The 27,770-nt window shown below is 36.5% G+C and overlaps 2 long non-coding RNA genes across 3 annotated transcripts in view; both read left to right on the top strand.

The window, feature by feature from the left end:
• Positions 1-15,815, top strand: part of LOC129460301 (uncharacterized) — a 51,574-nt gene extending 35,759 nt beyond the window's left edge. For both annotated transcript variants that reach the window (XR_010114898.1, XR_010114897.1), the window contains 2 exons: positions 14,174-14,284; positions 15,478-15,815. This is a non-coding gene — a long non-coding RNA (uncharacterized lncRNA). The remainder of the gene's footprint in view (positions 1-14,173; positions 14,285-15,477) is intronic.
• Positions 15,816-20,201: 4,386 nt separating this feature from the next.
• Positions 20,202-27,770, top strand: part of LOC134732036 (uncharacterized) — a 38,154-nt gene continuing 30,585 nt past the window's right edge. Inside the window, exon 1 of the long non-coding RNA XR_010114900.1 lies at positions 20,202-20,295. This is a non-coding gene — a long non-coding RNA (uncharacterized lncRNA). The remainder of the gene's footprint in view (positions 20,296-27,770) is intronic.

Raw genomic sequence — 27,770 nt, 5'->3', positions numbered from 1 at the left:
GTAAATGGTCTCTCACTGACTTTTCTGAGCCTTTGTGATTTGCCTTAGAAATAAGTGATAAGCTCTGTGATAACCTGGGACCTAAAGAGAAAAAGTGGCAGGTCTCTGAAGTATGAGTTAAAAGCCCCATTCACCCCAGGGGCACTGTTTAACTCACAAGGACCACCTCATTTTAGAAACAGAGGTTTCTAATTAGTCAGTATAGCATAACTTTTCCTCTGATTGTTTTGACCAGTTCTCATTTCTCCGGGACCTCAGACCCTCAGAGTAATTACCCTAAAGTGAACCTCTTACAACTATTGAAAAATTTTTCTCTGCCTGTCTCCTGAGCTTCAGCTATTTCTTAATTGTGAAATGCAAATGATAATGTATTGATTCTGAGGGCAATTCTTGGGGCTGAGCAGTTATTAGGAAAATCAGGATTATGAATTCTGATCTAGAGGCAAGATCTTTCACATCACCTAGGACCCAACAACTAAGGATATATTGTAATCAGGATTTGATTTGGGAGTTCTGCCGAGAAACTTTCCTTGCCTAAGGAGGCTGGCCATGGGTGGTGGAGGAGCTCTGTGGAATCTGAATGTTTATTTCCATGTGGAGTTGTTAGCAGAGGTGTGTTTCTCATTAGAGTCAGCTGTGGAAATTCAGGAGTTTTTATAATATCCCCATTCATTCACTTTTAGCCAACAAATATTTAGAGGCTACACAGCATTACTGGGATCAGCATAAAGTTTTAATTCATCCACTTATATTCAGAAGGGAGAGGAGGTCAGAATTTTGTGGGTATCCTGAAAACCCCTGCCAGGTCACTCAATCTTCTAGAGTGGTCTCAGTACTGATCATATCCTGAGGACACCTTGTTTCTTTACCCAAAATGTAAGGAAAAGATGCAGCCAGATAGACGTCCCTGTGAAAATGCCCAGTCTTTGGCACTGTTAAAAGAAAAGCCTCAGACAAATATAACAGAGTTTATTTGAGCAAAGAACAAATTATGAATCAAGTAGCATTCAGAACCAGAAGAGGCTCAGAGAGTTTTGCCCAGCAGCATGAACAGTGAGCTTTTATTGGCCCAACATGGAAGTGAAGGAGAGAAATCATCTGATTGCCCACAGGCAGGTGTTTACCTTATTTGGGCATGGTGTGCTTGGTTGGCTGTCTGTGATTGGCTGAAGCTTAGCTGTTTATGATTGGCTGAAACTCAGCTGTTTTTTTTTTTTTTTTTTTTTTGAGACGGAGTCTCGCTCTGTCGCCCAGGCTGGAGTGCAGTGGCGCAATCTCGGCTCACTGCAACCTCCGCCTCCCGGGTTCACGCCATTCTCCTGCCTCAGCCTCCCAAGTAGCTGGGACTACAGGCGCCCACCACCACGCCTGGCTAATTTTTTTGTATTTTTAGTAGAGACGGGGTTTCACCGTGGTCTCGATCTCCTGACCTCGTGATCTGCCTGCCTTGGCCTCCCAAAGTGCTGGGATTACAAGCGTGAGCCACCGCGCCCGGCCTCAGCTGTTTGTTACAAAAATATACTCCTAAGTTAGGTTGTGGTTTGTTACATACGCACTCAAAATACAGAGTCAGCCTTGGGCCAGTGGTCTCCTATTCGCTTAACTTAATTGCCCTAACAGTTTGTTGTCATCTATTCATAAACTGAAAATCAAATGAATGGATTGTCACCACCTATAATTTGACAAACTGCTCTTAGAAATGCAGTGTTGTATGGTGGAAGGTGCAGGAGACAAGCAGATATTGTTCTGAATCCTGACTCTGTCACCAGCAAAGTGATTTTGAGCAGGTAGCTTTACCCCTTGAGTCTTAGTTTTATCATTTATAATATGGACATATTAACACATAAATTTTGCAAACAGAAAATTCGATAAATTTTATAAACATTCCTACTCCATTACTTGTTTGATATGTGCTTAGTGAATAGCATTTCCCTTCTCCATAAGAAACAAGAACAAAGAAAATTTTAGGTAGCATATGTATCTATTGAAGTATAAATGGAAGAATTTCCCCCGAATGGGGATAAACCAATATACTTATGCACTGTTGAAAAATGTTAAGGTAAAATTGGGATTAAAAATATCAACAAATAATATTCTACACATTTAGAAAGGAAGTGCGTTTAAAAAATTTCCCAATGCTTTCAGCAAACTTTCTTGAAATTCTTTTTGTCTTTATATAACTAAATGGAACTGGAAAATAGATGGTGATAATGATTAAGGTAATATAGTCAAAAATGTAACATGACCTAAGAGAAATATGCAAACAAAATAGAACTGAGGGTTTCAAAGGAAGAAGAAATGATTATTTTGAGCTGGCAGAATCAAGACAGAGTTTATGGAGGACGAAATAGCTTCTAAGCAGGACCTTAAACCATACAAGTTGAGTTTCAAAGGAAAGCTATTAGAGAAAAGGCATCTAGGAGGCCCTGGGCCAAGGTGGGAAAGCCTAGACATGAAAGGGGCCAGTGGATGGTCTGGTTTGATTGGATGCCAGGCCAGGTTTCATGGAAGCATGGCCTATGCTGCTGTACGGAGTTTTGTGCTTGGTTTATTTTTCTGTTGCCACTATATTAAAATTCTAAATAATTTTTTGGCAAGAAGCCCTGCATTTTCATTTTGCACTGGGCCTGGAAAATTACATAGCTGGTCCTGACTGGAAAAAAAAATGATTAAAATAATATTGTTGAAATCTTGCAGGATTTTAAATGGCTGAGTAAAACACCTAAATTTTACTGTGTCAGGGAATGAGGAGAGCTTTGAACCGAGGAATAATATGACTGGGGTTATGTATGAACCAAACAAACTCTATGTGTTCTAGATAAGAACAGAGAGAGGCCAGAGGGAGAGAAGTCAGTGGTTCTTACTGGAATCACCATATCCCCCCGCCCTTTGCTGAGAGTTCCTTTGGCTTACGGCAACTCTCCATTGTAATTATTAATGCCCTCTTTCACTCCCAAAAATGTCCCATAAATTATTTGGTCACTCAATTTATTTTGATAGTCAAGGCAAATTAAGTTCTGAATTTGGATGGCAGCAGGAGATGGTGGTGAATAGATTATAGAAAACCAAGAAGAGAGATTTAAATGACAGGAATTGTCAAATTTTGAGTCTCAATTTCCCTTTCAACATGAGAAAATTCTGCAAGTGACTACATGCTAGTAGTTGAACTTTTAGTACTTGTTTCTTGAAAAAATCCGTGATGACATAAAATTTTTTTTAGTGCACTCTTAGGTAATTATATATGTTATTAATCACCAGACACTTGAAGAGCTGTAGTATGTATTTGAATGAGATATTAGTCATTCTGTCTAAAATCACTGCTTGCTTCCCTTTTTGGATTGGTGGGCCTTTTATAAAATTCCAGTCTTCCCTGCATAAGAAAGGATCCATGTCCCAGAAAGGTGGAATCATTCAACTACAAGTAAAACTTACATTCCTTAGCATGACATTCAAGGCATTTACCACTGTGGACAGCATCTGAAGTAGAGCCTGCCTATTATAGTTTGAAAAATTTACTAACAAATGGTTGAGTCCACCACAGGAGTAGATGAGAATGTGTGTATATATAGGGGATGGAGGGTAGAGCAAATGGATGTGGATTTGTTCACTCATTTAACTTCATCTCAACAAAAGAAATACCTGATTTTTAATAATGTATATACTAGGTATCTACAATACATTTTCTTTGAAATATTTTTGAAATATATTAATGTGGTAGAGGGAACACTGTAGAGAATTCCAGGTTTGATTCCTGCCTCTATAATTTGCCATTTTTGTGAAATTAAGCAAGTCCCTGAACTTTTCGGAGCCCCCGTTTCTTCATGTAGGAAATGGGGTTAATGATGCCACTCTGTAGGCAGTCCTGAGGGTGGAAGTAGGCTTAACATGTGAAATGCTTTAAACACTCCAACAGAGTCATTCTTAACACTTAAGCATGTATCAGAGACACTTAGAAAGCTTGTTCCTTTTTTGTTTTTGTTTTTTGGGGGTTTTTTTGAGATGGATTCTCGCTCTGTCACCCAGGCTGTAATGCAGTGGCGCAATTTGGCTCACTGCAACCTCTGCGTCCCAGGTTCAAGCGATTCTCCTGCCTCAGCCTCCCGAGTGGCTGGGACTACAGGCGTGTGCCACCACACTCAGTGATTTTTTTGTGTGTTTTTAGTAGAGACAGGGTTTCACTGTGTTAGCCAGGATGGTCTGGGTCTCCTGACCTTGTGATCCACCCACCTCCACCTCCCAAAATGCTGGGATTACAGGAGTGAGCCACCACACCTGGCCAGAAAGCTTTTTAAAACACAGATTGCTGGACTCCACCCCCAGAGTTTCTGATTTGGTAGAATCTGCATTTTCCAAAACCTCATGTGATTTTGATGCTGCTCCTCTTGGGACTACGTTCAGAGAACCACTGCTCTTAGCAAATGGAAGTCTTCCTCATCAAGTTAAAAGAATCATTCCCACCTGCCTAGAAGATAGGTATTTTTTAGGGGATGTTGCACATTATGAAATAAAAGAGACATAAATATGAAACAAAGAAATGCATGTGACTAGATATTGTGCTACATATTTTACTAAAGAGAAAGACCTTGGCTTTGTGAAGAAATTAATGAAGACTGCTATGAATCATCTATTGGCCTCATGCAAACTAAAACCAAGGATTATACTTGCAGCTTAATTTCAACTTTATAATGATTTCATTTAATTACGATATAGGACCAAACATGAAGATGCAGTAGTGTGAAATTAATACTGACAACACTGGGTTTGCCTGGGCTCTGCAGATTAACTAGCATTTTACTGCATCAATAAAGGAATGAGGAAATAAAATTAAAAACTGATAGTGAATGGAATTACTTATTTGAAGCTAGTGATTATGTCAAGCTGTCACTCCCACAGACAGATTAAGCACAGAAAGACAACCAGATAAATTATAAACCACTCATCGAAGCCCATATCCACCTAGTCCACAAGCTTGGTAACAATGGAAATCTGAAATCGACTTGGTCATGGCAGATTTGGGTTGCGTGTTTAGCATTTCATAAACTCCTAGCATCTTGAGGAGAAGAGATCAAAAAAACCTTGGAGGTCATGTGAGATTAGGTTTCATGTTTTGAGCCACCACACTGTGTTATTCAATCTAAGATGGAAAAAATAAAGATTTTGTTTCCTTTAGAAAAATCACTGCAATACAATTTAGAGAAAATATAGTGTCAAATAGTATACCTAAATTATGTGAAACAAAAAGATTACCTTAAAATATAGCAAGGTTAGTTCTCTGTACTTTGAATAGGCAGTGTTTATTTTAGTATTCATTTCCTTTTCTTTAATTCTCCTTTTTCTCTCTTCTTTTCTCTTTACCACTATTTCTTTATTATTGAGACTCATAGATCACCTGAAAGTCTTTTTCAATTTGACTGAAACATTGATTTTTTAAAATTTATCAACTATTTCCAGGCAAACCATCTGGTTCAACAGAAGGTCCTGGCTTTAGCATAAACAAGACTATTTGTTTTCTGTATAGTGGGAGGAATTATAGAATTGTGGAAATATCAGGGTTGAACATGACTTTAGAGAACTTCTTCTTCTACTTATTTATTAAATTGTGGCAGGATATGATTCTCTCTTGCCTTTGCTCCTTTCAATCCTCACTGTTATAATGGAGAATGTCTTTTATTTTTATCATACTCAAGCATCAGGAATTTGCCAGAAGAGGCACTCAATATTAGCAATAAGACATTTGTTTATTTTGTAGCTGGTCTTTTATGAAGAGTGGAAAGGTCTAATGTATTCTTTTTGGGATGGAACTTTGATCACAAAATGTTAAAGCAGAATGGACTCTGGACCCTGAAGAAAAGGTAGAAAAGGGAAAAGGAGAAGGTGATTGTGAAATCAGGACTCTAGGTATCCAACTAAAAATTGACTCTCTGTGGCCTGAGAAGTCACCTGCCTGGTCATGTTAAGCTACGATCAAGACCGTTTTCTTTCAGATAACAGACAGAATTTGAACACCTCCAGTCACTGGGAGCATAGTGGCTAGATTTTAACAAATATGGTGGAACTCAAGATCTTACTAAATAAATTTCCAGATCTACTGTGACAGAACCAATCCTAAAATTCCCATTGGAGGAAGAAATTTAAAAACAGTCGTTCTTACTCTTCTTTGAGAATTTGTTGTCAAGTTATTTTCCCTATTTGTCAGTTTATCTTAGCAGTCTTCTTACTTCCCCCTTCAATAATCTCAAAACTTGGGAAAAATAATCAAATCTCCCAGTTAGAAAAGTTCCCTGATTATCCACTTAGACTTCACTGTAGCCTTTTGGTGATAGAGTTCTTTGTTCTATTTTTTTAGCACAGGTTTATTGTTGGAACATTCTTTCAAATGGAAATAACTCCCTTCCTTTTACCCCAGAGAAAATGGAGTTAATCCAAGTTCCTAATGGATTAAGTCTAACTTTTCTAAATGCTGTCTATACTTACAGTATATAGTAACTCATAGCTAACACTCCTCAGTGCTTAGCTTACTGTTTAAGAAGTTTGCATTTAAACCCTCACCCTAACGGCAGGTATTATTATTATACCCACCTTACATATAGGAAAACCAAGTTGTGGAAAGAGTAAGTAAACTGCCCAAGGTCATATGGGACTTCAATGAACACTACTATTTGCAACCAGGGAGTCTTATTGCCAAAGCCCATAGTTTTAACCGCTATGCAAGCTACCTTTGACCTACTGATGGAAAATGATTTTCTCTGGCCTTGGTATCTTCTGAGTATACCCAGTCTTTTAACAGAAAGGTGCTTCTGGTTCTCCCATTAGACCATGACCTTTGATACATAAACAAAAGTAATCTTTATATTTAGGCATATTTTTAGTGTCATTCAATAAATTAGTTTTAATACAACTAAATATACTTCCTAATGGGGTAAAGAAGAAACGAAAATCAATGTAAGAAATGCTTCATAGAATAGGCAGCTTAGAACCTATAAGTGATGTATTAACAGGTTTTTATTCAATGTCATTATAAGAAATTGATCTCAGTTGTTAGAAAATTGAAATGCTTATGGAAATCTCAGACTCTTCCATAAAAAGTGTATATATTTTTTTACAGTTCTTTCCAGTTCACCTCCCACTGACTGTCAGAGCAATAAGAAAACATGCAAATTGGGGGGCAATGTTGTAAGCGCTTTAAAAAGCATTCAAACTCAAGTGAAAGAGATTTTTTTTTAAAGCTTTTAACCTGCTTTCTGGGTGATGTGATGGTAAACTACAAAGACAAAAAAAAAACTTCGCAAAGGACCTGCTTTCTGTTGAGGTCTTTCTTTATGTCTCTCTCTTTCTCTCTCTCTGTAGGGTATATACTCATTATGATTATCCAAGCCCGTTTCTAAGATTCTCAAAACTATTTAAAAGAAGCAATTAGCATAATATGCAGTTGACCCTTAACACTGATGTAAACTGCATGGGTCCACTATATGCAGATTTTCTTCTGCCTCTGTCACTCCTGAGACAGCAATACCAACCACTCCTCTTCCTGCTCCTCCTTAGCCCATTAGCGTGGTGAAGGCAAAGATGAAAACTTTTATAATGATCCATTTCCACCTAATGAAGAGTAAATACATTTTCTCTTCCTTATGACTTTCCTAAGAACATTTTTTTCTCTAGTTTACTTTCTTGTAAAAATCCAGTATATTATACATATAACATACAAAATATGTGTTAACTGTTTATGCTATTGGTAAGGCTTCTGGTCAACAATACGCTATTCGTAGTTACATTTCTGAGGAGTCAAAAGCTTTATGCAGATTCTTGACTGCGCAGGGGATCAGTGCCCCTAACCCCTGCCTTGCTCAAGAGTTAATTCTATTTAAAAAATACAATGAAAATGAGAACAGAGGCAGCAATTAGATGAAACAAACCAGGTGGCAGATACTTAAAAATAATAATTTTTATTCAGAGCTAAAAGAATGACAATTATAAGACTAATATCAGAAACCTGAAGATATTTCTTCAAGCCTAATTAGTTTTATGGATATTTATAGTAAATATATGTGTGTCTTAAACTCGAGAGTTTCTTAAGAAACTAAATAAACACAGAGAAATATAGTTGTTCCTTTTTTTATATATTCACTGAAAGTCCACTGGATAAGAGTTTAAAATATGAAGTGTGTTGAGTATATTTGGAATTTCCCTTACAACAGATGTCAATTTCCCTTACAAAAATTGCCAATGGTACACAGGTAGTACAGACAACCTTTTCTGTCTTGGGATGACTGCTGGACATGGTGAAGATATTAGAGAACTACTCTACGTTTTCCATCCTGTGATAGAATATCTCTAAGACAAAAATCTGAGACACACAATAAAATTTAAGATAAAATCTCCAAGACTCTAACACAAGATAATGCCTTTAAATACATAGGCCCAAAATTGATCATCTCAAATATTAAAAACAAAGGCATAACCCAAAGTTTAACTCTGCATCATCTAGTAGTCTTTGCTATAAAATCTAGTGGAAATAAAATAAGCTGAGTTGGTGCTTGTGCATCAGCTCATTATGATTAACTATTCATTTGAAGTTTGAGATTGATAACTAGTGTCACCATCATATGAAAATCTCCTAGCAGATTCATTAAGGCTGAACTTTTATGTAAAATATTTTCCATAGAAAAGGGGAGAACACTGAGAGCATACAACATGAAATTGAGAAGACATCTGTCACAGTGGCCAAACCTCCAGTAGACGTAATAATGATTACGAATCTATTACTGTTGATATATTACATAAAGCTATGGGAATAGAGAGCTTTTCCAATTACACAGAGAGTAATCAACAGCCAACAGCAGTAGCCCCATGCTCTCACACCTGCTGCTTATCTCCAATGGGAATATGCCCAGGACAGAAGGAGTTTCCATTCACCTTTAGTTTGGCTTTGAAAGTATAAAATAAACCATTGGTTCTTCAACCTCACAATAGCAGTGATATGTCACTGAAGCACTGTTAATAGAGACATCCTCTGCCTCCTTTCACGAGCATCTCAAGCCCAGTTGCTAAAGTTGTTCTCTTATGATCTCTCTTCCTCTCCTTAATCTCTACCACAAAAATCACATACTTTAAGAAAATTCAAAGAATTCCTAAAAACTCACAGGATGTCCAACTTACCTCAAGAAGACAGACAGAGAGAGAGAGAAAGAGAGAGAGAAATATAGAGGGTTTCTTTAAATTTTTAAGTAAAGTTCTAAGATGGAAATATTTTTTATCATGAACATAGAAATTTTAGCTATTGTGAATCAAATTGTAGCCTCAGAATCCATCTAACTGAAATCCTAAAAGTACCAATTGCTGTTACCACAGCTAGGTGGATAACAAATAACTTGGTGGTCTGAATTGATTTTGGACAAAAATTAAATGCCTGATTTCCTGCCCAGTACTTAATATACTGATATATTGTCTATCCTTGAAAAATACAGTTGTTAACATTGACCAGATATTAAGGTAACTGTTTCCTTTGTAGCCTTTAATCTCATTTGCATTCCAACTATGCAAAAATGATAATTGGTATTACTTTAGCTGGTAGAGCAACTTTATGTGAATTTGAAAAAGGCACCTTTTCCTTAAGATATGTCCTTATTATCTGCCATAAATTTATAAGAAATATAGAAATTTATTTTAACTAACATGTGAAGTGTTCCTTAGATCTGTGAAGTATACCTGTTGTACAACCAAATTCAACTATTTTGGTAGATAGCGTATGATTGCTTCCTCATAATTCCAATGGATTGGTTCTTGGCAATCTCACATTATGCTGTATTCACATAGGTACATTTTGATCTTCTATTTTCATCCAGCCTGACACCTCCAGACATACTAGTTTGCACATTAGCTGACAACTCTGATACCAGTAGTATTTGTGGCAGACGTCTTGGGCTGTCTTTATTTATTACCACTATACTTCTTCTTTCTTTAATTCTGGTCCCATCCAGTTCTGACTCTTGCCTCCATCTCTTATTTCTTTAGGTCTTTGTTTACAGAATGTTCTTGTTAGTAATCAAGCTGTAGTTCGTATTTCGCACTCACACACACACTCATACAAACATACAAGGTCATTTTCTGATGATCGAACTGATAAAAAATCAAAATAAGGAGGATGAAAGGATCCCTCTGAAAAATTATTTATATCAATATTATGAATTTTTTTTGAGGAAGCCTAGGAAAGACTCCAATAGAATCACAATGGCATCCTCAGGCCTGGAATGTAACTGAAGCAGTTGTTACTCAGAAAAGGCCAACTACATACAAGAGGGAGAAGAATAATTTTCAGTGTTTATCCTACATTACTTAGTGACAACTGCTCCCTGGTTGTAGAGATCTGCTTGCTTGCTTTATTTATTTATTTATTTATTTTGAGACAGAGTCTCGCTGTGTCGCCCAGGCTGGAGTGCAGTGGCGCAATCTCGGCTCACTGCAAGCTCCACCTCCCAGGTTCACGCCATTCTCCTGCCTCAGCCTCCCCCGTAGCTGGGACCACAGGCGCCTGCCACCACACCCAGCTAATTTTTTCTATTTTTAGTGGATACGGGGTTTCACCATGTTAGCCAGGATGGTCTCGATCTCCTGACCTCGTGATCTGCCCGCCTCGGCCTCCCAAAGTGCTGGGATTACAGGCGTGAGCCACCACGCCCAGCTAGAGATATATATGTGTATATATATATATATATATATATATATTTTTTTTTTTTTTTTTTTTTTTTTGCTTAGGAAAAGAATACTAATTCACCTGGCAATGATTATCTGATGTGATTGTGCCTGCTTTTATCAAGCATATGATGTGTAACTTGGCCTCCTGAGAGGTCTTATGTCTACAGTCATCAGGAATCTTGATTGAGGCTAATTTTTTACTGTATTAAAGTGAGGAAAATATTTTAGTTGTTGGTGGTGGTGTTGTTTTCTCTAGCTGCCTCCTGTGAGTTAGTCTAATGTTAACTCCCTACAATCTGAAATACTATACATTAATAAGCTTATCAAATGTAGTTTCTGACCAGAAAATCTGACAATCTGCCCCAGATTCACTAAAATGATTCCACACACTGTAGACCAGTGGTGAATTTATCTTTGTGCTAGGAAGTCTCTCTCTTGAATACTAAACCTCTTATGTGTACCATTCTTGAGGGAGATGCCTAGTAAAGTGTCTGTCAGAAATTCTGGAAACCATTGCACCAATGGTCACAGGAGTGGCTCCCAGCAGCCATGTTGGCTCTGCATGGCTTACTGCCACCCAGCAAGTGGCTGAAGACAGAAGACAAGAGAATCTCTCCCAGTTGCAGGCAGTTGAATGTAACAGACCTGGTCAATTGATGCAATCTGGACAATTAAAGAATCTTCTCCAGGAACTTAAAATTTGAACTGAGAGTATGTTAACTGCATCTTGAGATTGGAATTATAACAAATTGAGTTGAAAGCCATGGGTGGTCACATGAACAAGGGAGCAGAAAGAGAAAGAGGAGTGCCACAGGCAAGCAGAGAGAGACGGAAACCAAAAACAGAACAAATCCTGGGGGGTGCCTGAGAACTCTCTTCTTGATTCTGGTTCTTCCATAAGTCTGTCCATTGTCCTGCTCTTGGGGTTCATAAGATAGTCTGGACACTTCACAGCTTTTTGCTTAAGTTAGCTTGTAGTTACTTCAAGAATATCAACTATTCCACATCTGTAGTTTTACATTTTCACCAATCCATCTGATCTCACTCTTTAGCACAATCAATAGAGTTTCTATTTTAACACATTCCAAATTCATATGTGACCTTAAGCAAATCACTTAACATATCCTTAGTCAGTAAAATGGCACACTCACTTCATAGAGTATCTGTGAGAGTAAAGTGAATTATATATATAGAATCTGAATAATAGTGCCTGGCACACAAAGAAAACACCAAATACACTTAAATTTTACAATTATTTATTTACATTAATATTATAATATTAACTATGATCTTTCTAAAAAAAAGCATACTTAGAATCTTCTTAATGTTTTTAGTTTAATTCATATCTCCAAAATGAAGTTTTAGTTAGTATTTGCAAAACTCTAGAGATAGTGTTAGTTACTTCACTCATTCATTCAAACAAGTTATTGAACATTTCATGTTTATGCATATTTCTGTCTGTAGAAAGATTACTATTAGGCTACTATTTAGAAACAATCTTATTATGCTGTTCAATTTAGGATTTTAATTAATGAGATTTCTCTTGAGTTACATCTTATCTGCATTAATCATCCTTTGGCTTCAGAGAAAATAGAACTGATAGAAAGATGTTCTTTGAAGATAATTCTGTAGTATATAGCTACATGTCAATGTTTGTTTAATAAGTTAAAAAGGCACAAAGGTGAATACATTTTAAGCTTTATAATTATGCCTGTGATTGAATTATTAAGAAGATGGACAGAATCCCACTAGGGATGGTTACATGTGCCTTCATCCTGATCATTCTCTTAAAAGAGAGTTCTTTGATGTGCATGAACATTTGTTCCAACTGGCCCACTGAGTATCTGAAGCTTATTCAAAGGTCATATTTTTGGGCAAGACTTCACTCATACAGCCCAGTTGGACTAAAATACAAAGGGATGTAAATACTTCGAAGTTATAGCTGTTAAAGCAAGGATTTCCAGACTGATTTTCTTAGATGTTGCTTTAACTTTAGGGTTACATTTGGAAATGTCATGACTAATTTTTAAGAGAGACTAAAGAGGACATGAAACTACCACCACTACCAAACAACAAAAACCTGGCACAGATATCAATGAAAAAATTTTCCTTGAGCAATTCTAAACTATACTCTTAGAAGCTATTGAAAATATCACTGAAATCAACATTCACCTCCCTGGCTCAGTAAGAGAGTTGAGGTTAAGCTATTAAGCCAAACCTAGGCACTAAACATAACACTGGCAACTTTTATGCCTCAGAGGTTGCCATAATAACACTTTTTGAGACACATTCTAGTTTAGGAGTTTTCAAGATTCTGTCTTATATTAATTTTACCCTACATGCCTTCTTCATTTCACAACCTGTAAATCTCAGGGGCTATCAGATTTAAAAACCCTTCTTTTTATAAAAAAATTTTCTAATATACTCTTTACTTTCTGAAATAAAATTAATCAATGACAAAACTACCAACAATGTAATTTTTAAAAATCAATGTAATTGCTTTAATAATTTTAAGAAATAAAAAGGAAAGTAATTTTATTAAAACAATTTGTACAACTAGAGTAGAAGATAAGATTCTACCTAATGACTGCACTTAAATGTCTGGGAAAATATTTAAAAATTGTATGGGACAACTTGTGCATTTGCAGAACACTGAGCATTCATAGTGCCTACTCACTAAGGGTATTAGCATCATCATTGATAAAACCGAAAACTTTCTTGCATGGAATTATAAATCTTCCCTAAGTGACCAGTACTACTCTTGTTGCTAACCATTACTTTTGCCAATTCTAAAAAAATTGAACCATAATTCCATATGATAACAGTTTAGGTTATAATAAAACAATTTTTCATCAATATTTATTATGAATATTGATTACTAGAATGGTATCACCACCTTTTAAAATGTATCAACAATTCCAAGCTCTCCAAAATTCAGACACAATTATTTTTAAAGAGTTGTTCATTTGTTATTTTTTATTTGAGAAACTGGGAATGGTTTCAGGCTCAGGAATAACGTAATTTAAGTACTGCTTTTTAGGAAACGCAAATATCTATTGCAAGATTTGGTGAAATGATTGAAGTATTGATGTGTCATTACATGTTATAGAAATTTTTAAAGGGCAAGAACTACTAAATGGAAACACTGGTTTTCACCCAGAGTTTCTGTGTATTGATCTAGTTTTATTTCCAGATAACCCTGATGTATCAGGGCAGGATACACACCAAGAAAAAGAATCCCAGTGGATTACAGAGTCAGACTATTAGTCAGAGAAGACTTGTTCCAGGGGTCCAAGCAGTTGCTATGCATTATAAAGTTGAGAGATGTACATTTACATTAAAATTGTTTTCAGACTCTGATTTAGTTATGATTGCAAAAAAAAATCCATCTTCTAGCTGAGACAGGTGATCTCCTGTCTGTATTTATTTCTATATCAATATTTCTAGCTATTTTTAAAGCTGTTTCTCTTTTTTGTGGCAGCACATGGGATATTCTGGGCCTGGAGTAAATAAAAATGACCCAACAATCAGTAGAGATATAGCAACTCCCCTGAATCATGCTGCCTCGATACCCTCTCAACAACATAGCTTTGTAAGTAAAAGCTTATTCAAAATCAACTAAAGTTTTAGAAGGCTCTGGACAACTACTTATATTAGTCAGTTAATAAGATAGCCCAATACAAGAGCAGAAGTAGTATAGAGAGGAAGTAACGCTAGTGGTTAAGCATCAGTTCTGGACCTAGACTCTCTACTTTCTAGCTATGCCAACATGGGTAAAATATGTATCTTCTTCAAGCCTCAGTTTTCTATAACATGGTACAATAATACTATCTCCTTTATAATAAAATAGGGCAGTAAGAGGGTCCCCATGTAAAGTGCTAAGATAGTGTCTAACACTGGACAAAAACTCAGGAAACATTAGGAATGTTGTTAGTTGGCTCTTCAATCCCATCAATTTTTATTTCTAGGGAAAATCCTGGGGGAATTCAGGCCGGTTAAGGTCTAAGTAAAATATCCTTTAGGCCAACTCGTGACCACTCTGGTTGGGGTATCATACGATCGTGTAACCTATTTAGGATTTTGAGTTGACCCAAGCGTGTAAGTGTAAAACCAAGTCACATAGATCTGATGCTCATCTTCCTGTTGGTAAATCTTTTTTCAGAAACATTCAGTAGTCCATCTACTGACCTGTGATAGGACGAAAGTCTCATGCACGATTTCTGAATTGGTCCTCAGATAGAAGCACAGACCAAAATCTGTTCCTATAGAACATGCCGATCTCTGATACAATGTGGTGAAAATAGCTCACCAACCCAAAATTTAATTGCTTATAGCCTTGATTTCCTGATCCTAATTCTATGCTCTATGTAACCACTTGAAATACATATGCTTACAAGTGAGTTATTCGAAAGCAATATAGAAATGAGATACAACAAGCCACTTAGGGTTACATAATAAAAGATTAACAACTTCAGGTTTCAGCTAAATTAAAGCATGTAGGTTTAAAAAAAATCTCTGCATAGCTTAATGTATCAAATTCTATGGATTTTCTTTGGGGAAATTATTTATTTATTGATGGTTGTGGAATTACTTGAAATCAATACAAAAATAAGTAGCAAAAATATTTTACTTTTAAATTCCAACCAAATGAGTTTAATTTGCAGGCATCCAAAGTACCCAAGACTGCATTGCATGCAGCAGCTCTGCCCAACATCAAAGACACTCGGGAGATCAAAACAAAATCAAGTTCTGAGGAAGTGATTCTCTTATTTTTTTTCTTAATAGGCATGTTTGTGTTTTCTCTGTTGGTATTGATCAATTCAAGGCAACATTAAAGTCTGTGAACACCACCAAGATTTGAATGACTCCATCTTAACCTAGGAGGTAATGAAAACATGAGAAGTCTGACATCTGAGAAAGGGTCTGTGATTGGAATCTGAAAACCTGTAGCTGCATTGAGAATGAAGGACCTTTGTACTGTTTCATTTTCCCTCTTGCAGAGGTGTGCAATTGCTGTCACAAGATTGGATTTATGTTGGAACATTTCCCCTGCCCCTTCAATTTTTTTTTTTTTTTTTTTTTGCATGAGATCAACATGAAGATCATTAAATGTCCTTATTAAGCCTGCCTGAACCAGAGGACAATGACCTTTTTCATGTTCTGTCATTTGTTAGGTGGGTTTGTCCCAGTCTTCTGGCTTTGTTTTCTCAGGGAGGGAAAAATCAGAGCCAATCAAACTGTAAGATTCTGACTGGGCTAAAACCAGGCCAGGGTTGCTTAAGCAGTGCTAACACTTTCATAGATCATTTTCATGACAAAGATGGAAAGGAGTATAGAAAATAGCACAACGGGATTCAATTCACGTGACAAAAGGAAATTGTGCAAAGTTTAATCCATTCCCATTACAGTCTCAAGATTGTAATCTCCTTGGATGCTGAGCCCAGGAAAGATTTTTTTTTTCTACAATATGCATCATCAAGTTGCTTTAGAAGTGGTGCTGTGGGCTGGAGGGAGGCAGCACAAGTTATATAACATGCAATTTAGGATAATGGCCTTTGAAAAGAAGAAATTGATATAAACAGACGAGGCCAACAAAGCTTCAGTCATCTAGAAGGTAGTTTCAATCACTACTGACATTAAACAATATCACCCCCACTGAGTCTACACTATGTTTATTATCATTTAATTTCTTGCTCAAATCGGCACTTTCTTATCATAATGTCGCAGGGATTGCAAGCTCTGTTGTGACTACAATTGGCAGAAAACCTCATTCATCTAAATAAGTAACAGGATACAGAAATTGAGCTCTCTATCTTCACCTTCTGTGACTTTAAATATTCTACCAAAAACATGAGCAAAAATGGAAGCCACAGTGTTTTCACAATTATCACAGCACTGTCTTTGCTCTTGTAATGATAGAATCCATACTTTCAATCTGAGGTGCTTAATAATAGCAGCCGTCTAGTCCGCCCAACTGTGGGCTTTTAGGACTCCCATAATTATTCATTTTCACTCACTTGACAGAGGGTGTTTCCTTGAAATAATTCAGGCCACATCAGAAAATAGAATTTTAAAACCCTTTCATGTGTTCTGCTATACATAACAATATTGAATTATGCATTAATAAACCAAATTTAATTGACTTGGAGGTGCGTATGCCCTAATTAACACTATACTTCAATACTAAAACTGATTGCTACAGACCATCAAATACACAAATGTAGACATAATGATTATACCATTAGTGAATGAAGTTCCGCTGTCTCTTGGTCCATAAAAACCACACCTTTGCTTTTTCTTCATCTTCTCTCTTGCTTTTTTTCCTCTTCATATTCTGCCTCTGCTTTTCCTTTTCTCTCTTCTCTTATTTTGTTACAATATTTTTGGGGAATAATTTTAGATGTACAGAAGATTTGCATAGATGGTACAGAGATTCTGTCTTTCATCCAGTTGTCCTCTTATTTTTAGTAAAATGTATTAATGGGTAGCTACGAGGTAACAGGAAAAAACAGAAACCTATCCAGAGAAAATGCAAATGGCACTTCATATTTCTGATATCCATCAAGTTAATTACAATAATAAATAAAATATGAATATGGGAAATACACAGGGCCATTTCCTATTATTATATTAAATGAATGGGTTTTTCCATAGTGAGATTATGACGTACATGCACATGTATACCAGCAACAACAGCAGTGTGACTTATTATTATGGGTGAAAATTATACGTTTCTGGGTGTGTTTACATGTGCTGAGAGGGTGGTTTGAAAGATGAGAAAGGTAGTTTTATGGGCAAGACTGTGGAGAGGCTGGAGGAGATAATTGAAAGAGAGAGGTTTTTAGGATTTAACAGGGCCCAGACAGTGTCTGCGTGCGTGCATGCGTGCGTGCGTGTGTGTGTGTGTGTGTGTGTGTTTAGGGACAGGGCTGGTGGAGACAGGTAAGCAAATTGAAATATATATGTATATATATTTGAAATTATATATATATATTTGAAATTATATATATATTTATATATATTTGAAATATATATTATATATACACTTATATATTTAAAAACAAAGTATTATATATATTTTTACAATTATAAAATTAATGCATATTTCAATCTTATAGCTGAAAGAGGTAAACTTTATTTAAAATGTATATCCTGACCACTGTACAAAATTTTGAAAATTTATAAAAGCAGTAAGAAGAAATGACTGATAATTTCACCACTCATATATAGCCACTCTGAACAATTTATTTTATTTTTAATTTATTTTACCCACATTTTTCTGAATTATACTATCTAGTTGTTCTAAATTCTGTTCTGTTCTAAATTTGATGCTCTTGTTGTTTGCTTATTTTGCTTTTAAGTCAATTTAATTTTCACATTCAATTGTGAGATTGGGGCTCCAGATAGTTCGCAGGCAACATCATCTCTTTCTCTAAACCCTATAAAAATAGTCTAGAAAATACCTCTTATTATGTAAGACAAACATGTAGATATTACCACTGGAAAGCACTAAGGAGTCTATTCCAAAGATAAAAGGTTTCTACTGACTTCCAAATACTTGGCACTGCTTTGCTCCTTGCTAAAAGACACATTGTTGTTTTATAATTGCAATCTAAGAATTCTAGTTGTGTCAACTCTCTTTTCACTCATGCCAATTTCACTTATAGCTATAACTTTTCTCTTTTGCAATCTCTATAGCTGTGCTTTTTTTTTTTTTTAAGATGGACCCTCACTCTGTCACCCAGACTGGAGTGCAGTGGCATTATCTTGGCTCACTGCAACCTCTGCCTCCAGGGTTCAAGTGATTCTCCTGCTGCAGCCTCCCGAGTAGCTGGGACTACAGGCATGCACCACCACACCCGGCTAATTTTTTGTATTTTTAGTAGAGACAGGTTTTCACCGTGTTAGCCGGGATGGTCTCGATCTCCTAACCTCGTGATCCACCCTACTTGGCCTCCCAAAGTGCTGGGATTACAGGCATAAGCCACCGCGCCCAGCCTCTATAGCTGTACTTTTAAGAGATGAGCAGCCTTTGCTTAACAGGTGCAGCACCTGGCACCATGATCAGCCATAGTTCAAATATATTAATCGAGTGAATAAGTAAGTTCATCTGAGATGGGTCAGTATTAAACATGGTCCAGAGAAACCAAAGCACCATGAATAGACTGCTTGAGAACGTTAGTTACAAAACTATTCTAAAAATAAAGACTAGTCAGGACATCAGTCACGACCTTATTCTATAGCAGTGTTATTAACATATTTAAGAATCATCGGTTAATTTGATTATGCTACATGTGAATGATGCTTCCTGCCTCTTGTGAGAAAAGTTATGATCTGGAAAGCCTTTTTTTATGTCTTTAGAGAGTCACATAGCTTGTAACAAAATTTACTTTCTCTGGATGTTAGAACCAGAGTAAGAATTAGGAATTGGCCTTAAGTCTACTGGTCACTTGGAAACATTCCAGTGGGCCTCTAAGTAGTTTGAAGGTAGAGAAGTTCTCAAATACATAAACATATCCATGCAAATTTATATTTAAATGTAAATATGAAATAAACATTGTGTGGTATTTTTAGGGAGAGATGAACATGTTATGGAATTACACAAAGTCAAACAAGGCATTGCAATTGCCAAAGTCTAAAACATCTAGTTTTGGCAGATTAACTACACGGTGACCTCAAGATAGGTACAGATAAAAATAAAATAAGGTGAAATAAAATAAAATAAATAAAAGAATTTATTTGATCTATCGTAACTCACTCAGGTCCAAAGCACAATAATTTCCTGAGAATTTGTGGCTCTTAGTCCAAAAGCCCCAAGAACATTTCTTCAAACCATTGGTTCTGGACATTCATTTCAATTCAATAAATATCTCTTATGATATGCCAACAACCACACAAGACACTGGAGCTAAAATAGGGAATAAGACACCAGAGCGTGCAGTTTATGGAGCCTATCATTCAATAGGAAAGCAAGATTATTAAGCACATAACTATAATGAAGAGTGAGTTTAGCTAGGACAGAAGAGCAGAAGTCAGTGGCAAACCAGGCGCAGGTGTGTATAATTGGAATGTTAGGGGAATCTTCCCAGGCAAAGTGACAGCTAAGCTGTGGCCTGGACTACAGATAAGGAAGGTTCAGTCCATCAAAACTGCAACAGAAATGTAAGGGAAAAGAGCAAAGCAAAACAACACAAAGTCCAGATCATAAAAGCGGAACGTGCAAAAACTATACAGATTGGGAGAAGTGTTTCTGTGACCTATCTTATAAGGTGCAGAGTGGTGAGAAATGAGGCTGGAGAGCTACTCAGGCCTACTTTTCATGTATTAATGGGAAGTTAATGATGCAAAATAGTTAAATAAATTTAGAAAATCTGTGTCAACTCCACAGGTAAAGCCTTTACTATATAAATAGGCACTGTAAGTCTCCAATGCTTAGAGCTCCTGAATTAAATGACTGTTTTACTATTGTCTTTTAAAATTTAATACATTATTGCCTTGCTATTGTCCCTAGGAACTTGGAGCTGTGACCACCTCTCTCTGTCTCTATCTGTCTCGTGAACTTGAAGAAAAAAATGGTATGAGGAGATAACAAATGGAATTTAGGTGGGTGTATTAGTCCATTTTCACACTGCTATAAAGAACTTCCCTGGGGCTGGGTAATTTATAAAGGAAAAAGCTTTAATTGAGTTATAGTTCAGCATGGCTGGGAAGGACTCAGGAAACTTACAATCATGGTGGAAGGGGAAGCAGGCACCTTCTTCACAAGGCAACAGAAGAGAGAGGAACGAAGGAAGAACTTCCAAACACTTATAAAACCATCAGATCTCGTGAGAACTCACTATCACGAGAGCAGCATGGCGGAAACTGCCCCCATGATCCAATCACCTTTCTCCCTTGACGCGTGGGGATTACAGGTCCCTCCCTTGACAGGTGAGAATTACGATTCGAGATGAAGTTTGGGTGGGGACACAGAGCCAAACCACATCGGTGACAGTATATAATTTTTTGGTATATTTCCACTGGACTGTGCCTGTAATATGGCTTACCCACCATGGAGTCCTTACTAATTCTAAACTCTCGTATTTCAATTGATTTGTTGATATGAATATTTAGCCGTGTACAATGTTAACAGCAGGCAGGAACTATCTAGCTCCATCTACTCCCAGAAATAATGCTTTTAATTTTTCATTTCTAAAGGAGTATCTTCTCCTGTATTAGGTACACATTTTAAGGCTTTGATATATATTCTAATGCTTAAGAAACTTATGCAACTTGGTAGCCATGGCTACCCCACCACAAAATAAATTAATGAGTAAATAAATACAAAAATAAATAAGAATATAGGGAGCACGCTCCAAGAGTTGTACATCTTCCTGACAGAAAATCAATATACAGTAGTTGTGGAGATGGAGATCGTTGAGCTAAATTTTTGTTTACCTTCTAGATAATTCCGGTTTCTGCTGTCATCGGGATGGTAAAAAGAGAGCTTTCCCATCTCAGAAAACCTTTTATGGGTCATGACAAGCTATTTGCAATTATGTTCATTCAAATTCTAAATTCTGCCCAAATGCAGTTGACAGACTGTAGACAGCTAAGTTATGGGAATGGTACAAATAAATTCTGTGTATGATAATTACTTATTGATCTGCAAAGTGCCTTCTATTTGGATCTGTATTAGAATAAAGGCATGAATGTGTTGAAAGCTCATAACAATAATATTGAGAGCAACAGGGACAAGAACATCTCCTTAGCATGTATCAGGGTTTAAATATTCTTGCTAGAAGAAAAAGACTTTCTTCTGTTTCAATTTTTAAAAATATGTAGCTTTTAAAAAATTAATGGTTTCTAGTTTCCAACTCAAAGCCAGATTAAAGAAGCTTCTTTTATTTTTCTTTAACTTTTACTCTAAGTTCAGGGGTACGTGTGCAGGATGTGCAGGTTTGCTGCATAGGTAAAAGTGTGCCGTGGTGGTTTGCCACACAAATCATCTCATCACCTAGGTATTAAGCCCAGCATCCATAACCTATTCTGGAGGCTCTCCCTCCCCCAGTCCCCAGCAGGCTCCAGTGTGTGTTGTTCCTCATTATGCGTCCATGCGTTCTCATCATTCAGCTCCCAATTATACGTGACAACATGCAGTCTTTTGTTTTCTGTTCCTGCATTAGTTTGCTGAGAATAATGGCTTCCAGCTCCATCAATGTCCTTGCAAAGAGCATGGGTCTCATTCCTTTTTATGGCTTCATAGTATTCCATGGTGTGTATGTACCACAGTTTCTTTATCCAGCCTGTCACTGATGGGCATTTAGCTTGATTCCATGCTTTTGCTATTGTGAGTAGTGCGCAATGAACATATGAGTGCATGTATCTTTATAATATAATGATTTGTATTCCTTTGGGTATATACCCAGTAATGGGATTGCTGGGTCAAATAATATTTCTGCCTCTATGTCTTTGAGGAATCACCACACTGTCTTCCACAATGGTTGAACTAATTTACACTCCCACCAACAGTAGAAAAGTGTTCCTTTTTCTCCACAACCTCATGAACATCTGTCTTTTTTGGTCTTTTTAACAATAGCTATTTTAACTGGCATGAGATGGTATCTCATTTGTGGTTTTGACTTGAATTTTTCTAATGATCAGTAATGTTGAGCTTTTTTTCATGTTTGTTGGCTGCATATATATCTTCTTTTGAGAAGTGTTCATGTCATTTGCCCACTTTATAATGGGGTTGTTTTCGTTTTTTTTGCTTGTTGATTTGTTCAAGCTCTTTGTAGACTCTGGATATTAGATCTTTTCAGATGGATAGATTGCAAAATTTTTCTCCTATTCTGTAGGTTGTCTATTCATTTTGATGGTAGTTTCTTTTGCTGTGCAGAAGCTCTTTAGTTTAATTAGATTCCATTTATCAATTTTTGCTTTTGTTGCAATTGCTTTTGGTATCTTCATCATAAAATATATGCCCATGCCTGTGTCCTGAATGGAATTGTGTAGGTTCTAGGGTTTTTATAGTTTTGGGTTTACATTTAAGTCTTTAATACATCTTAAGTTGATTTTTGTACATGGTATAAGGAGGGTTCCAGTTTCAGTTTTCTGCATATTGTTACCCAGTTATCCTGGCACCATGTATTAAATAGGGAATCCTTTCCCCATTGCTTGTTTTTGTTAGGTTTGTTGAAGATAAGATGCTTGTAGGTGTGCGGTCTTATTTCTAAGTTCTCTATTCTTTTCCATTGGTCTATGTGTCTATTTTTGTACCAGTACCATGCTGTTTTGGTTACTGTATCCCTGTAGTATAGTTTGAAGCCTGGTAGTGTGATACCTCCAGCTGTGTTCTTTTTGCTTAGGATTGTTTTGGCCATATAGGCTCTTTTTTGGTTCCATATGAATTTTAAAATAGTTTTTTTCTCTAATTCTGTAAAGAATGTCAATGGTAGTTTAATTGAATTAGCATTGAATCTATAAATTGCTTTGGGCACTATGGCCATTATCATGATATTAATTCTTCCTATCCAGGAGCATGGAATGTTTTGTCATTTGTTTTTATCATCTCTGATTTCTTTGAGAAGTGGTTTGTAGTTCTCCTTGAAGAGGTCCTTCACTTCCCTTGTTAGCTCTATTCCTAGGTATTTTACTGTTTTTGTGGCAATTGCGAATGGGAGTTCATTCGTGATATGGCTCTCGGCTTGCCTGTTATTGGTATGTAGGAATGCTGGTGATTTTTGCACATTAATTTTGTATCCTGAGATTTTGCTGAAGTTGCTTATCAGCTTAAGGAGATTTTGGGCTGAGACGATGGGGTTTTCTAAATATACAATCATGTCATCTGCAAACAGAGACAATTTCACTTCCTCTCTTCCTCTGTGAATACCCTTTATTTCTTTCTCTTGCCTGATTGCCCTGGCCATAACTTCCAATGCTATGTTAAATAGGAGTGGTGAGAGAGGGCATCCTTGTCTTGTGCTGGTTTTCAAAGGGAATGCCTCCAGTTTTTGCCCGTTCAATATGAGATTTTTTACCTTTGCATTCCTGGCACCAAGTAAATATCAGACTCTTAAAAGCTATATTTTAAACAAAATTAAATTAAAAGTAACTGAAATTTCATGGGGCACAGACATGGCTGTTAGTCAGAAGAGGCTGGATTATGCATCAGGAAAAAAACAGCACTGAAGTCTCCGTTGCCAACATAACACAGCCCTATTTCTTATGCTTATGATCCATGCCACTCTCTAAGGTGGCTAGTATCCATGAAGCTCCTACACTCAGAGATCTAGGCTAACAAAGGAGCTATTGGACAGCTCCACCTTATAGCTGCATGTTCTGGCTATAGTGTGGCTTTCAGATTCACCAGGAAAGGGAGAAGGGGAGAAGGTGTGATGGAAGGATTTTCTCTGTTAAGGGTTTGGTTCAGAATTAATGCACATCAGTTTACACACAGTCCATTGGCCATCACCAGCATGTGGCCCCATCAAACTACAAGGTCGCTAGAAAGTGTGACACAATTGTATCCCCAGAAGGAGAGAAAAATTAGAAAGCAGTGAATGTTAGGGATCTGTCTAAAGTAACATGCAAGAGACATTTTTAATGTGCTTTTTATATGATTTTTTTAAAAAGATAATGCTCAAATACCATTCAAGGACTCTTCTATTCCAGCTCTCCTACCTTGGCTCTAAATGTGCTCAGCCAAATGCATATATTTTGCTTTCATAGAAGAGTCTATAAACAACAAGATCACGAAATAGGCATAATATCTTTGGAGGCCTTCACACAAAGACTTACATAAGTAAAATATGACATAAATAATACTCAAGTATCAAGGCCTGAGCTTTTGGAGAGTAAAATAATACCAGAAAATATGCCTTCAAGGGCATATAGTTGGTGGCTAGATACTAAATAAAACACTTGCAGATTTAACCCCAATAACTGGTTATTCTTTAAGGGTTTAGGTCAGTGTTTTGCCCACCAAATGACACTATGGATTCATAAACAGATATGTCAGCCACATTCTTGAAGACCAGAGGGTTTGTGTATACAAGAACAGAATAGTGATCTAGTGGACAAAATTATCTTAAATACAAAACAATTTAACTGGTTGTTTAAGATCAGTCAAAAACTCATTAAAAAAAACCCCGAAACTTACGTGTTGTTTTTTTTACTGTGTGAAGACTGCAGCAACCAGAGCCAACACTCAGTTTAATGTTGTACATTTCCCCACCTCATCCCAGAGTTTTAATAAGTGGTTAAAATAAGCATTGAGGTATTTCAAAAGTAATATATTGTATTTAATAAAATCAAACAAAATAGAAGAAGAAACTAAAAATCTCCCCTTATCTCCTTTTCAAGTCTCAGATTTTAAAATCTTACTTTTTGATCTATATCCTTCCAGAGTTTTGATAAGTATATGTAAATAAACACCTGCAAGCAATCACTAACCCATATTTTTATTTACATATTATAAATACATATTGATCTCTTGTAGACTTCAAGTATCATCAAAATAAAAAAGGGTCAGTATTTGTTTACTTTTATTCCTGGTAGCGAACACAGTGTCTGACATTGTAGATGCTTAATTGATTATCTGATGAACAAATTACTCTTAAGTTAATACATCTTAGACAGTTTCCCAAGTGAACTTTATTATTTTTAATCTTAGTAGAGTTTTCCATAATACAAACATGCCATAATATTTTAAAATATCTTGCTCACCAGGATAAATATTTGTGTAGGATTGATCCCTGGAAATAGGATATTTAGCTCAAAGTCATGAATGTTTTAAATGCTGATGGACACTAGTGAAATGGTTATTCACCTATTTGGAGAATCACAGAACCATTTGACAAAGATGAAAGTCAATGTACCCTCTCCTAGCAAATTACACCAGTGTCCTACATGATTTCAGAGTGTAATAATATAGGCATGATTCCTAGGTAAAAAATCCCTGCTTTAGAGTGTCAACCTCAGTAATCTGAGGTTCACTTCACTATAAATGGTCTCAGCTTCTAATTGCAACATGGTTTGCCAGCTTTCCTTCAGAAAACAGATGTTCTCTGAAAGGAAAATTATGAGATATTGAGATATTACATCTAATTTGTCTCATGAAAATGTTAAGCTCAGTTTACCCATTTTCAAAGGCAAATGCTTCAGTGTCAGTAGTACAGCCTTAAAAACTCTCACTCTGCCACACCGAAATCCCACGTTAAGCCATGATTTTCTTATTTTCTGCTTTAGAGTTTCTCTAGCTGCTCTAGTCACAGTGATGTTACCAAAATTTTTAAGAAAAGGGAGAATGCGACGTGTTTGTTTCAATTTTTATTGCAGCAGGTTGAATTAAGTAAGAACTTCCGTTTTGCCCAGCCCAAATATGAGGGCTGCACTGAGTCATGAAAGAGAACTCTAAGTGAAGACAGTGAGTAATAGTTAGGAGAATGCTTGGTCAGCAGAAAGGCAGACCTTGATCTTCCAGTGACCAATGGCAAACTCATATCAGCCCGCCAGCAGGGCAATGGGTCAAAGCCATTACTGTTTTATCATTCTTGAGTCAAAACAAGAAACTGTGACGTGCCTGGTCATCAAAGCTAGTCACTTTCTTCCACATACACACCCAGATACTCCGTTTCTTTAAGTTTATTTTTCTTAAAGGAACAAAGAAAAATTAATTTAATTAGTCCCCCTGCCCATTTTCAGAGAAAACAAAGCCTCATCTAAAGAGATGTAACTTTCAGCTGCTTTCAGGAGGAAGCATGCTTTTATTTAAGGGACTGTAACTGATTTACAAGAGAATAAAGCACTCTTCGTTTACGCAGCTAGAAATTATATAGGCCTTTCCTCATTTCACTTCCAAAAGATGAACATTTGGATATTGCAGAGAACCGACTTTGACATCTTTAGAGGGTGGAATCACTTGGCTGGGCTCATTTCCTGGATCCTGTGTTTTCATAGCACAGTTTCAAAGACAGTGTAAAGCCAACACACACTTAAAATTCTTGGTTTCTATCAAAACAAATCTGCCATTTCCTGCTTTACTTTTTCAGTGAGGTTCATTACAGTGCTAAATTTGAACCTCATTAAAAAATAACATCTACACCTGTCCTTAGATTATTCCTAAAAAGTAACATTCTCGTATTTTATAGTAAATGCTACTGTATGCAAACTTGAAATCTATACTTAATATCATTGAGTAAAAATGTGGCCAGACTTAGGTTTTAAACTATGAAAGATAAGTGTATAAGTTTTTCCCCTTATGCCCTTTGAGAAATCAAATTGAAATTCAACTGAGGAGGAAACAGGCTAATGCAAATAAGAAATTGTCATCTGGGATCTTGCTACTCAAAAGGTGTTTTTTGAAACAATAACATGAGCATCAAGTGGGAACTGATTATAAATGCAGTATGTAGGGCTGCACCCCAGATCTCCCTATTCACAAAGTACATTTTAAAATATTCCCGTGTGATTTGCATATACATTATTCCCCCTGTCCTTAGAAGATATGTTTCAAGACCCCCAGTGGATGCCTGAAACCTCGAATAGTACCAAATTCTATATATACTACTTTTTTCCTACCTATCTATGATAAAATTGAATTTATAAATTAGGCACAGTGAGACATTAACAGCAATAACTAGTAATAAAATTGATCTATTGTAATAAAAGTAAAATAAGAGTTACTTGAACATAAGCACTGAGATACTTCAACAGTCAATCTGATCACCAAGACGGTGACTAGTGACTAATGGGCATGTGGTGAGTATAAGATGGATACCTGGACAAGGGATGATTCATGTCCTGAGCAAGTTGGAGTGGGGATGTTGGGAGATTTTATCAGCTCCTTAGAATGGCACACAGTTTAAAACACATGACTTGTTTACTCCTGGATTTTCCATTTAATATTTTTGGACCATGATTAATTACAGGTAACTGAAGTCTTAGTAAAACCAAGGCCACTGGATAAGGGGGAACTACTGGACATTACTTTGAGAAACCCTGGTGTAGGTCATCGCTGTGAAGCTATGTAGAGACACTAAATGTTTCATTCTTTAAAATACACTATTGTGTGATGAAGGCCAAATATTATAGGTATT

The sequence above is a fragment of the Symphalangus syndactylus genome, chromosome 13, assembly GCF_028878055.3.
Source record: "Symphalangus syndactylus isolate Jambi chromosome 13, NHGRI_mSymSyn1-v2.1_pri, whole genome shotgun sequence".
Classification (NCBI taxonomy): Eukaryota; Metazoa; Chordata; class Mammalia; order Primates; family Hylobatidae; genus Symphalangus; species Symphalangus syndactylus.
This window is presented reverse-complemented; position numbering and strand designations above follow the sequence as displayed.